This window comes from Salvelinus namaycush, chromosome 2 (genome assembly GCF_016432855.1).
Source record: "Salvelinus namaycush isolate Seneca chromosome 2, SaNama_1.0, whole genome shotgun sequence".
NCBI classification, from domain to species: Eukaryota; Metazoa; Chordata; class Actinopteri; order Salmoniformes; family Salmonidae; genus Salvelinus; species Salvelinus namaycush.
In genome coordinates, this window is record NC_052308.1 from 73,260,404 (window position 1) to 73,272,687 (window position 12,284).

Consider the following 12,284-nt stretch of genomic DNA (forward strand, 5'->3'; position numbering starts at 1 on the left):
TGTATTGTGTAACATGAAGTCCTATGAACAAAACATACATGTATTGTGTAACATGATGTCCTATGAACAAAACATACATGTATTGCGTAACATGATGTCCTATGAACAAAACATACATGTATTGCGTAACATGATGTCCTACGAACAAAACATACATGTATTGCGTAACATGAAGTCCTATGAACAAAACATACATGTATTGTGTAACATGATGTCCTATGAACAAAACATACATGTATTGTGTAACATGATGTCCTATGAACAAAACATACATGTATTGTGTAACATGAAGTCCTATGAACAAAACATACATGTATTGCGTAACATGATGTCCTATGAGGGTCATCTGATAAGATCATTAGAGGTTAGTGATTAATTCTATTTCTGCTTTTTGTGACTCCTGTCTTTGGCTGGAAAAATGTCTGTGTGTTTTTTTGACTTGGTGGTGATCTAACATAATCATATGTTGTGCTTTCGCTGTAAAGCATTTTTGAAATCGGACACGATGGGTAGATTAACAAGATGTTTATCTTTCATTTGCTGTATTGGACTTCTTAATGTGTGAAAGTTACATATTTCAAAAAAATATTTTTGAATTACCCGCGCTGCCTTTTCAGCGGAATGTTGTCGAGGGGTTCCGCCAGCGGAACGCATGTCCTAGACAGGTTTAAGGGGTATTTGTGTGTAGATTGAATCAGGCTGTAGCGTAACAAAATATGGAAAAGTCAAGGGGTCTGAATACTTTCTGAAAGCATTGTATGTAGCCATGTTATGAAGTATGAAAAGGCTTGTTCAGTCACATGTCATGAATTCACTATGACATCATCATATTTACATTTTTTACATTTTAGTCATTTAGCAGACGCTCTTATCCAGAGCGACTTACAGTAGAGTGCATACATTTTATTATTTTTTTTTTTTTTACATACTGAGACAAGGATATCCCTACCGGCCAAGAGCAGACGCTCTTATCCAGAGCGACTTACAGTAGAGTATTTATATACATTTTTATCAATACAAAGTGTTTTTTTTCTCAGACATAAATAAACAATTCCAGGTGAAATCCAAAGGCCATAGCTGTAATAAAATAACAAACTGGCAAAGCAGCAGAGCGAGGCCCGCATCCAGCAACGTCACAAGTCATGTTTTGCAGCTGTTTCAGTACAGCACTACAGGGAGAGAGAAAACTCCACTGGACTAGTTTCAATGTATGGAATCACTTCAGAGTTTCTGGATTTTGGGTAAACTTCTCCTTTAACCTCACTAGGGTAGGGGGCAGCATTCGGAATTTTGGATGAAAAGCGTGCCCAAAGTAATCTGCCTGCTACTCAGGCCCAGAAGCTAGGATATGCAAATTAGTAGATTTGGATAGAAACCACTCCAAAGTTTCTAAAACTGTTAAAATAATGTCTGTGGGTATAACAGAACTGAAATGGCAGGTGAGAACCTGAGGAAAATCCATCCAGGAAATGCTTTATTTTGAAATGCCTGTTTTTCCATTGAAAGCCTATCCACCATACAAAGACTTATGACGCAGGTCACTATCTCTATTGCTTCCTCAACATGTGGCCAGTCTTTAGGCATCGTTTCAGGCTTTTACTCTGAAAAATGAGGGAGAAACAGCACGTTCAATGAGTGTACAGTGGAAATTTCCAGCCATGAGCCCAGCGTATGACCGGGAGGGCGCATTTCTTGTTTCTCCTTTTCTATTGACGAAGCTTTTGTCCGGTTGAAATATGATCGATTATTTATGACAAAAACAACAATGAGGCTGGATTATAAACACTGTTTGACATGTTTCTACGAAATTTTATGGTACTTTTCAGATTTTTTGACTGCTGTGACCGCGCTTTGTTCCAATGTATTACTGAACAAAACGCACCAAGAAAACGGAGGTTTTTGGACATAAAGAGTGACTTTATCGAACAAAACAAACATTTATTGTGTAACATGGAGTCTTCGGAGTGCAACCATATGAAGATCAAAGGTAAGTGATACATTTTAACGCTATTTCTGGCTTTTGTTACTCTTCTTCTTGGTTGCTACCTGTTTGTAATGATTTGTCTGCTGGGCGCTGTTCTCAGATAATCGCATGGTTTGCTTTCGCCGTAAAGCCTTTTTGAAATCTGACACAGCGGTTGGATTAACAAGAAGTTTATCTTTAAGCTGGTGTATAACATTTGTGTCTTTCATGTATGTTTATCATGAGAATTTCTGTTTTGTTGAGTTTCAAGCTCTGAAATTTCACCGGATGTTGTTTGAGACAGTGTTTTACTGAACAAAACGCGCTAACAAAACAGAGGTTTTTGGATATGAAGAGAGACTTGATCGAACAAAACAAACATTTATTGGGTAACTGGGAGTTTTGTGAGTGTAATCATATGAAGATCATCAAAGGTAAGTGATTAATTTTATCGCTATTTCTGACTTATGTTACTCGTCTACAAGGCCTTTTACTGTTTGTCATGATTTGTCTGCTGGGCGCTGTTCTCAGATAATCGCATGGTTTGCTTTCGCCGTGAAGTATTTTTTGAAATCTGACACCGTGGTTGGATGAACAAGAACTTAATCTTTAAACCGATGTATAACACTTGTATGTTTCATGAATTTTTATAATGAGTATTTCTGTTTTGGAATTTGGCGCTCTGTAATTTCAATGGATGTTGGCCAGGTGGGACGATAGCGTCCCACACCCCCTAGAGAGGTTTTAAAGCATCATTGAGAAATAATGAATTGAAGTTGGAACATTTGTGACATTTGTAGACTAGAGATTAAGAATGTTGGGCCATTAACCGAGAAGTCGCTGGTTCGAATCCGCACGCCCCCCAAGGTAGAAAAAAGCTGCCGTTCTACCCTTGAGCAAGGCAGTTAACCCCCAACAACTGCTCCCCGGGCGCCGATAACGTGGACGTCGATTAAGGCAGCCCCCGCACCACTCTGATTCAGAGGGGTTGGGTTCAATGCGGAAGACACATTTAGGGTGAATGGATTCAGTTGTGACTGACTAGATATCCCCTTTCCTTTCCCATCCCAGTCCTCCTTTAAGACTCCATAATGTTTCATCATTAGATGCTACAGTCCTCCTTTAAGAGAGATCTTTGATGAAAACCTGCTCCAGAGCAGAACCTGCTGCTTGAACAGAGTTCTGAGTATAGGGTCTGAATACTTAAGCAAATATAATATTTTAGTTTTGTATTTTTTGATAAATTATCAAAATTATCAAACAAAAATGTTTTTGCTTTGTCAGTATGGGGTATTGTGTTTTTATAAAAAGGCTGTAATGTAACAAAATGTGGAAAAAGTCAAGGGGTCTGAATACTTTCAGGAGGCACTGTACTCTCCGATAGCAACGGCCAATAGCAGACCACTTCCTATATCAGGGACATAGCCGCTCCCGTCTTCCATGTGTGAAAGGTAACCTGGTGAATATCATAGAATCAGGGTTCTGTTAGGTAACCTGGTGAATATCATAGAATCAGGGTTCTGTTAGGTAACCTGGTGAATATCATAGAATCAGGGTTCTGTTAGGTAACCTGGTGAATATCATAGAATCAGGGTTCTGTTAGGGAACCTTCAGTTCTATTTCAGTGACTCGTTAGTCTCTCACTTTGGGGATATAGTCAACTACCACAGAGCTCATACACTCTCTGATGCCAAGTCTAGACAGGATCATCCCTCAGAGGTCCCCACTCTACTCACCGTATGTGTAGTGATGTCCAGTCAGTAGAACCTCATGAAGGTACATCACCACAACATGCTGCATTACAGATCTCTTCAACAGAGATGCCTTTGAACAATGCCTATGTTGTAGCCATACCTCTGGTGGATTGAGCCATCAAGCCCTCCGGAGGTGTCAGATCCTTGCTACTATAGAACCTCATGAAGGTATGGGGGTGTAACTCATTATACGGATATAATGGCTAAAGTAAAGTAGTTTTAAACAAGATAAATCTAATTTCTATTCTTTCCAGCGGCTCCAACAGCGGAAATGGTCTCAAGCAAAACATAAAAATCCCAGGATGGGACTAGCTGTTTGGGTACTGGGCGTAGGTGACCCTTCATAAAACAACAGATCAGGGGGTGTTCCACTGTATAGTTGTTGCAGCCTAAATGGCAGACAAATATACATTTATAGTTGAAAAGGTTTTCCTTCGTCAGAAGGCAGAGTAGCTCTGAAACAGAGCAACAAAGGGGCTGATTTGTTTCTGATCTCACCATCTGTTAAATACACTCTGCTATAGTAATTATTGTGCTATAGTGAGTGTGTGACTCTAGAACTCTGAATATAGTGTATTCTCAAGGAGAGCGGTCACGTGTGTTGAGAAGCAGAGGATCACTGGTTTGAGCCTGGTATGGGGACAGGGACAGTGGAGGAATTTCAACTGTTAGCATCAGTTACACATTTTATTAATAAAGTTCGTCATTTCCAACTGAAACCATCTTCTGTAAGGTCTATATGTTGGAGTTCAGGCTTTATTTGACCTGTTAAAGTAGGAAATGAAATGAACTTTGTCCATTACAGAGACGGAGGTCAAGACAAAAAAAGGAGCTTGTTTTAAAATATATATTGGCCTGTTTAACAAGTTGTGTAGATCAGATATTAATGAAGCAATACAGACCACATTGAAGTGTCTGGAGTTTAGTTTGTGTGTTCTAGAGTCTTGTAAAGAAAGGGGGGGTTGACTGGGACAGACAATGTAACATCTATGTTTTTAGGAAAAGGTTTTGTAAAACATGCACCTTACATCAGATCATCTTGAAACTTTCTCTCCAAAGCTAACTTTCATCAAGGTTTTATATGGTCTATTGGTTTCTCTCTTTTCATTGGCAGAATCCTTTTTCAGTGTTATGATATTCATAACATCCATATCCACCAGTCTATCTTCCTGTCAACTAACTGAACTCTGCTGGTTGTCCTGGTAACAGATACCAGTGGGCAGATCTATTGTATTTGTTCAAACTAAACTACAGCACTTACTTTGATGAGTCAAATCTGATCCTTTCTTCTCTTCTCCTCCTCTCACAGTTCCACTCAGCCCCGTTGTTTTCCTGCAGTCCACCAGCAGCACAGACAACCTCTTCATACCCAGCAGTAAGGTGCTACCCGGAGAGGCATGACACGGGGACTCCGGGAGGGAGGAAGGGCTAGCGTTGTCCTGGTAACCATAAAGAGGGGACACAGACACATATCATTATGGATGCTTATGTCACAGCTGTCATGAAGTGCTTTACAGAAACCCAGCCCAGACCCCGATAGAGCAAGATGTATGCTAGACCAGACCAAGCTGTACCATCTGGTGTTCTGATCTGGAGAGACTCTTCTCTGACTCATCAGCATCAGGATGTTGTTGAGGCTCCCCAGAAGATCCACAATAGTCATGTGTCTCTCCTGTGTGAATGAGAACATCAAACAGATAGTGAACTTACGACCGTCTATTATAATCATAGGGTCTTACAAGAGGCATTAATCTCTCTAAACAGGGCCTAAAATGCAAATGTTAAAGGGTCGTTCCACTAAACGGGTGCCTTTTGCATACCTTTGATATTTTAAGTATAAATTATGCTCCAACATTGCATTTTTAAAAGCCTGTTATACTAGATGAGATGCACTTTAATGTAGACCACATGGATAATTTAATAAATCTAATTTAAAAGTCCCCAAAATATGTGTACCAATGGCAGATTAAAACTAACAAAGGCAGATGGCCCCTTTAACAATTCCTACAGTACTGAACAACATATTCAAGTGTAGAACTTCAGTAGAATGCCCCTTAAAACCCCACATTAGTTCAACAACGGCATAGTGTGTGACTCTGTTTTTAAGACAGTACTCACTGGAGTTAATATGATATTCTGTCTCCTCCTCTTTCACTCCCAAGACGTCTTCCTTCTTCACCTCTACTGAGATAGCATCCTCTTCCTCTCTGAAAGGTTCTTCCTCGGTTTCCTCTATAACATCCTCTTCTTCTTTCACGACAATGTTCAGCCTCAGAGCTTCTTTCTGCATACAGCAGACCTCTTCTTTAACAGGGGATGAGTAGTTTAGTGAGCTCATGGTCTGGGATGTTAGAATTAGCGACTAGCCTAGCGCTAGGCTCAGTATCAATGTTTTAACAACTTTGAAAATTTAACAAGCAAATTAGGTTAAAGTTAACCAGTTGATACGTCAACTGAACTGCGTTAACAACACTGAGATTAGCTAATGTACATTAACATGGTCTAAAGCGTCAATCTTTCAGTTTTATGTTGGCTAGCAAGCTACCGAGGTGGTTGAAAGCGTAGCCGCGTTGTTGTTCCTGAAGAAGCGTCCGGTCCAGTCCATTATACGTCACGCAAGAATCAACACCTGAAAGACGCATATCGCCATCTGCTGGCTGGAGTGGGTAACGCAGTTTGGAAACAACAGTTACTACACTTTTGTATTGGAAAAAACGTCAGAATAATTTAACAATAAGCTGATATATAGTAAATGATGAATACATACTTCTATGAATAGGTAGTGTTTTAATAAACATTTGCTCTGTTAATTTTTCACATTCGTTTTTATCTAGATGTGACTGTACTATTCCATTAAAGCTACGCTCTTTAAGAAACCAATCATCCTGCAAACCAGGGGTGGGCAACTCCAGTCCTCGGGGGCCTGATTGGTGTCACACTTTTTCTCCCTCCCTAGCAAACACAGCTGATTAATCAAACTGCATCCTAAACTGAAGATTATGATTAGGTGATTATTGGAGTCTGGTGTGTTAGCTGGGGCTGGAAGCTATGATCCCTTATTGATGTCACTAGTTAAATCCCCTTCAATCAGTGTAGATGAAGGGGAGGAGACAGGTTAAATAAGGCATTTTAGGCCTTAAGACAAATGAGACATGGCTTGTGTATGTGTGTCATTCAGACGGTGAATGGGGGAAACAAAATATTTAAGTGTCTTTGAACGGGGGATGGTAGTAGGTCCCAGGTGCCGGTTTGTGTCAAGAACTGCAACGCTGCTGGGGTTTTCCAGCTCAACGGTTTCCCATGTGTACCAAGAATCATCCACCTACCAAACAGTGGTGTTTAAGATAAGGCAGAACGATTTGTTTTTTCATGAGCATGGCCTTAATTCTATTACAGCATATTGGATGACTGTCATTCATATTCCATTCACCCTGTTCAATGTAACAGCAATAGGTTTAGGCTACTACATGATACTAGAATTTTCCCTATACCCATCATGAGATTGCTACAACCTAGCCTATGAATGAAAGTTTAGAACGTAGGTGCACACAGGTCGAGATAGGTTTTTTAGGTGACAGACAGTCTTGAAGACATCACCAACTAATTATCATGGTCCAAACACACCGAGACAGTCGTGAAGAGGGCACGACAACAACTTTTCCACCTCAGGAGACTGAAAAGATTTGGCATGGGTCTCCAGATCCTCAAAAAGACCTACAGCTGCACCATCGAGAGCATCCTGACCGGTTGCATCACCGCCTGGTATGGCAACTGCTCGGCATCTGACCGTAATGCACTACAGAGGGTAGTGAACATCACTGGGTCCAAGCTTCCTGCCATCCAGGACAATTATAAAGAAAGCCCAAAAAATTGTCAGATGCTCCAGTCACCCAAGTCATAGACTGTTTTCTCTGCTCCCGCACGTCAAGCGGTACCGGAGCACCAAGTCTAGAACCAAAAGGCTCCTTAAACAGCTTCTACCCCCATAAGCCATACGGCTGCTGAACAATTAATCAAATGGCCACCTGGACTATTTACATTGACCCCACCTCCATTTGTTTTGTACACTGCTGCTACTTGCTGTTTATTATCTATGAAATGTCACTTCACCCCGACCTACATGTATAAATTACCTCGACTAACCTGTACCCCTGCACATTGACTCGGTACCAGTACCCCCTGTATATAGCCTTGTTATTGTTATTTTAATGCGTTACTTTTTATAATTTTTTTCTTTTGGTCATTTGCTCATTTTCTTAAATCTTCCTGACCTGTACTGTTAGTTAAGGGCTTGTAAGCAATTCACTGTAAGGTCTACACTTGTTGTATTCGGCGCATTTGACAAATAAAGTTTGATTTTATTTGACAAATTCAGGTATGTTTATCCCGTTTTTTTCTGTTTAAGAAACGTTTGTCTCTAGAGAGTTGAAAACAGCAGGTTTGGGACAGGTAGCACGTCCGGTGAACAGGTCAGGGTTCCATAGCCGCAGGCAGAACAGTTGAAACTGGAGCAGCAGGACGGCCAGCTGGATTGGGGACAGTAAGGAGTCATCATGCCAGGTAGTCCTGAGGCATGGTCCTAGGGCTCAGGTCCTCGAGAGAGAGAAAGAAAGAAAGAGAGAAAGAGAGAATTAGAGAGAGCATACTTAAATTCACACAGGACACCGGATAAGACAGGAGAAATACTCCAGATATAACAGACGGACCCAGCCCCCCGACACATAAACTACTGCAGCATAAATACTGGAGGCTGAGACAGGAGGGGTCAGGAGACACTGTGGCCCCATCCGATGATACCCCTGGACAGGGCCAAACAGGCAGGATATAACCCCACCCACTTTGCCAAAGCACAGCCCCCACACTACTAGAGGGATATCTTCAACCACCAACTTACCATCCTGAGACAAGGCCGAGTATAGCCCACAAAGATCTTCGCCATGGCACAACCCAATGGGGGGTGCCAACCCATGAATACGGCTGCACAGTATTGTCTCTTCTTGTTGGCGGTTATGATATTGTTTAGTACCTTGAGCGGGGTTGAGGTGCACCCATGACCAGCTCGGAAACCGCATTGCACAGCGGAGAAGGTTCATGCTGAAAGAGCTCTGATAGGTTGGAGGATGTCCTCCGGAAGTTGTCATAATTACTGTTTAAGTCTATGGAAGCCTTGAGAACCATGAGCCTCATAGGTTTTGTATTGAAGTCAATGTACCCAGAGGAGGACGCAAAATAGTATGTTTTATTCAATTATTTTTTTATTCAATTATTTGGTGATGTGATTATATTTAGTATAGTTTTATCCAAAAATGATCATTTATTAATGTTTTACCAATTTATTTTATTCTGAAACTCACTGAAAATCCCTTCCCACAATTATGTCATGTTGGCTCGATGTCCTTTGGGTGCAGTGGAGGCTTCTCAGAGGAGGGAGGGGAAGACCATCCTTCTCTGAGGAGCCTTCACTGCACCCAAAGGACATCCAGCCAACATGACACAATTGTGGGAAGCATTGGAGTCAACATGTGCCAGCATCCCTGTGGAAGGCTTTGGACACTTTGAAGAGTTCATGCCCCGACAAATTGAGGCTCTTCTGAGGGAAAAGGAGGAGGTTCCTTGTCCATATTAGGACGTTTATTTCTCTCCAAATGTTTGGTATGATCAGTGTATATATATATAAAGAAAATATTGCATGACCAAAAGCACAATTCTATTTTTATTTTAAATGAGACAAGAGTATGAGCATATGTGTGTTCTCTCAAGAACTTTAAGTAGCCTGTATTTGATGTGATATACTCCTTTCGAGACAGGATTGTGTCACGGCACAGATCTGGGGAAGTGGACCAAAACATTTCTGCAGCATTGAAGGTCCCCATCATCTTAAAAGGAAGAAGTTTGAAACCACCAAGACCCTTCCTACTGCTGGCTGCCCGGCCAAACTGAACAATCGGGGGAGAAGGGCCTTGGTCAGGGAGGTAACCAAGAACCCAATGGTCACTCTGACAGAGCTCCTCTCTGGAGATGGAAGAACCTTCCAGAAGGACAACCATCTCTGCATCACTCCACCAAGCAGGACGTTATGGTAGAGTTGCCAGACGGAAGCCACTCCTCAGTAAAAGGCACATGAAAGCCAGCTTGGAGTTTGCCAAAAGGCACCTAAACAACTATCAGACCATGAGTAACACAATTCTCTGGTCTGATGAATGCCAAGGGTTACGTCTGGAGGAAACCTGGCACCATTCCTATGGTGAAGCATGGGGTTGGCAGCATCATGCTGTGGGGATGTTTTTCAGCGGCATGGACTGGGAGACTCGTCAGGATCGAGGGAAAGATGAACGAAGCAAAATACAGAGAGATAATTTTTGAAAACTTGCTCCAGAGCACTCAGGACCTCAGACTGGGGCAAAGGTTAACCTTCCAATAGGACAACGACCCTACACACAAAGCCAAGACAACGCAGGAGTGGCTTTGGGAGATGTCTCTGAATGTCCTTGAGGGGCCCAGCCAGAGCCCGGATTTGAACCCGATTTAACATCTCCGGAGAGACCTGAAAATAGCTTTGTAGTGACACTCCCCATCCAACCTGACCGTTTGAGAGGATCTGCAGAGAAGAATGGGAGAAACATGAGGCTCCTGCTGCTGCTGTCCTCAAGGGCAAATTGACAGATTTTTCACCTAGTTGTCTTTGGGATTCAAACCAGAGATCTTTCGGTTACTGGCCCAACACTAGTAACCGCTAGGCTACCTGCAGCAGGAGCCCCATGTTGACAGGAGAGCCCATCTTTATTTTTATTCATATTGGATATTCATATTGGACTGTAGCAGCTAGCTAACTGGCTACCGATCAACCTATTGTGTGTATTGAACATTCATATTGGACTGTAGCAGCTAGCTAACTGGCTACTGATCAACCTATTGTGTGTACTGAACATTCATATTGGACTGTAGCAGCTAGCTAACTGGCTACCGATCAACCTATTGTGTGTATTGAACATTCATATTGGACTGTAGCAGCTACCTAACTGGCTACTGATCAACCTATTGTGTGTATTGAACATTCATATTGGACAGCCTTACCTGTATAGTAGCACCACCACCCATCAGCCCAATCTCTTCTTGACGTCAAAGCTGCAGTGTATTGTTGGTGTAGTTTTTGATGAATAATAATTCAAATTGTGAAAATAGAAGTGTACAATTTATATATATATATATTTAATCAACTTTAAGATACTGTTTGCCTCTATGCAGATGTAGAAGCTGAATAGGAATATACATTATCAATAAATAGTTGATTGTTCTTTTTTCACATCATACTAAGAATACTGAGCAACAACCTGTAAATGTGACCATACTATTTACTTCAAGCCACACTAAGATGTCACCATACTATTCCTTTAAAGCCCCTCTGTCAGATATAAATCATCAGAGTGGGAAACCAACTGACATGGAAACAATGGAGCAAATGTATCACTATCAGAGGGGTGTATTATGACATCAGATAGAACTACTCAGACATTCCAAATATCGCTTGATTATCAGAGGAGTGTATTATGACATCAGATAGAACTACTCAGACATTCCAAATATCACTTGATTATCAGAGGGGTGTATTATGACATCAGATAGAACTACTCAGACATTCCAAATATCACTTGATTATCAGAGGAGTGTATTATGACATCATATAGAACTACTCAGACATTTCAAATATCGCTTGATTATCAGAGGAGTGTATTATGACATCATATAGAACTACTCAGACATTCCAAATCAGGCTTCATCCATATCATGAAGGTGGATATTGATCCAACCATTTCAAAAGTAATGACTGGGCTGACGGAAACAGGATATGCCTGTACAATTTTATTAATGCAGACAGACAATTTGTAAGTTCGTTTTACATGGTGGGGTCTTTTTGTGTCAGTAAAAATGTATGAATGAGAAATGGCGATGGAAACTCCTTTATGTGCAAATATTTATATAATAACCATCACATCTTAGTTAACTTGGAGTCACGTAAAAATGTATGAATGAGAAATGGCGATGGAAACTCCTTTATGTGCAAATATTTATATAATAACCATCACATCTTAGTTAACTTGGAGTCACGTGATGATATGTTGTGTGGTCCTCCCTCTACGACTTGGGAAACCATGCAGTTTATTAGGCTACAGATGAAATAAGTTATGAACTTCACAGGGTGGTGAAACTGGATGTGATGAGCTTGATGCTCCTTTCAAATACATTTTGATGGTCTTCTTCTGGTGACATGATTGATGCTTGGTTTCCATTTGACAAATAAAATAATATGTCTCTCATCCATAATAATCTCATCATGTAGGTAGCCTACCAGCACTGTATATGTGAGCTGCTGACTACAGTACACGGGACAAGAGGGCAATATTCTATTTCATTCAACAGTTTTTAAAACCATCAGTAGAGTTGAAAATGTGATGAAAACCCACTTAACTTGTATTTTTCATTTGGAAAATGGGAATTTAACAGCAAAAGTTATTTATTTGTCAGGCAAAGCCTTTTATCTGCAATAAATCTGTTTGATAGAAACATTT

The 12,284-nt window shown here is 41.0% G+C and overlaps 1 protein-coding gene across 1 annotated transcript in view; it reads right to left on the reverse strand.

The window, feature by feature from the left end:
- LOC120023423 (zinc finger protein 239-like) overlaps window positions 1-12,284 on the reverse strand; it is an 86,126-nt gene that overhangs the window by 66,498 nt on the left and 7,344 nt on the right. The gene's annotated exons all lie outside the window — the stretch shown is intronic.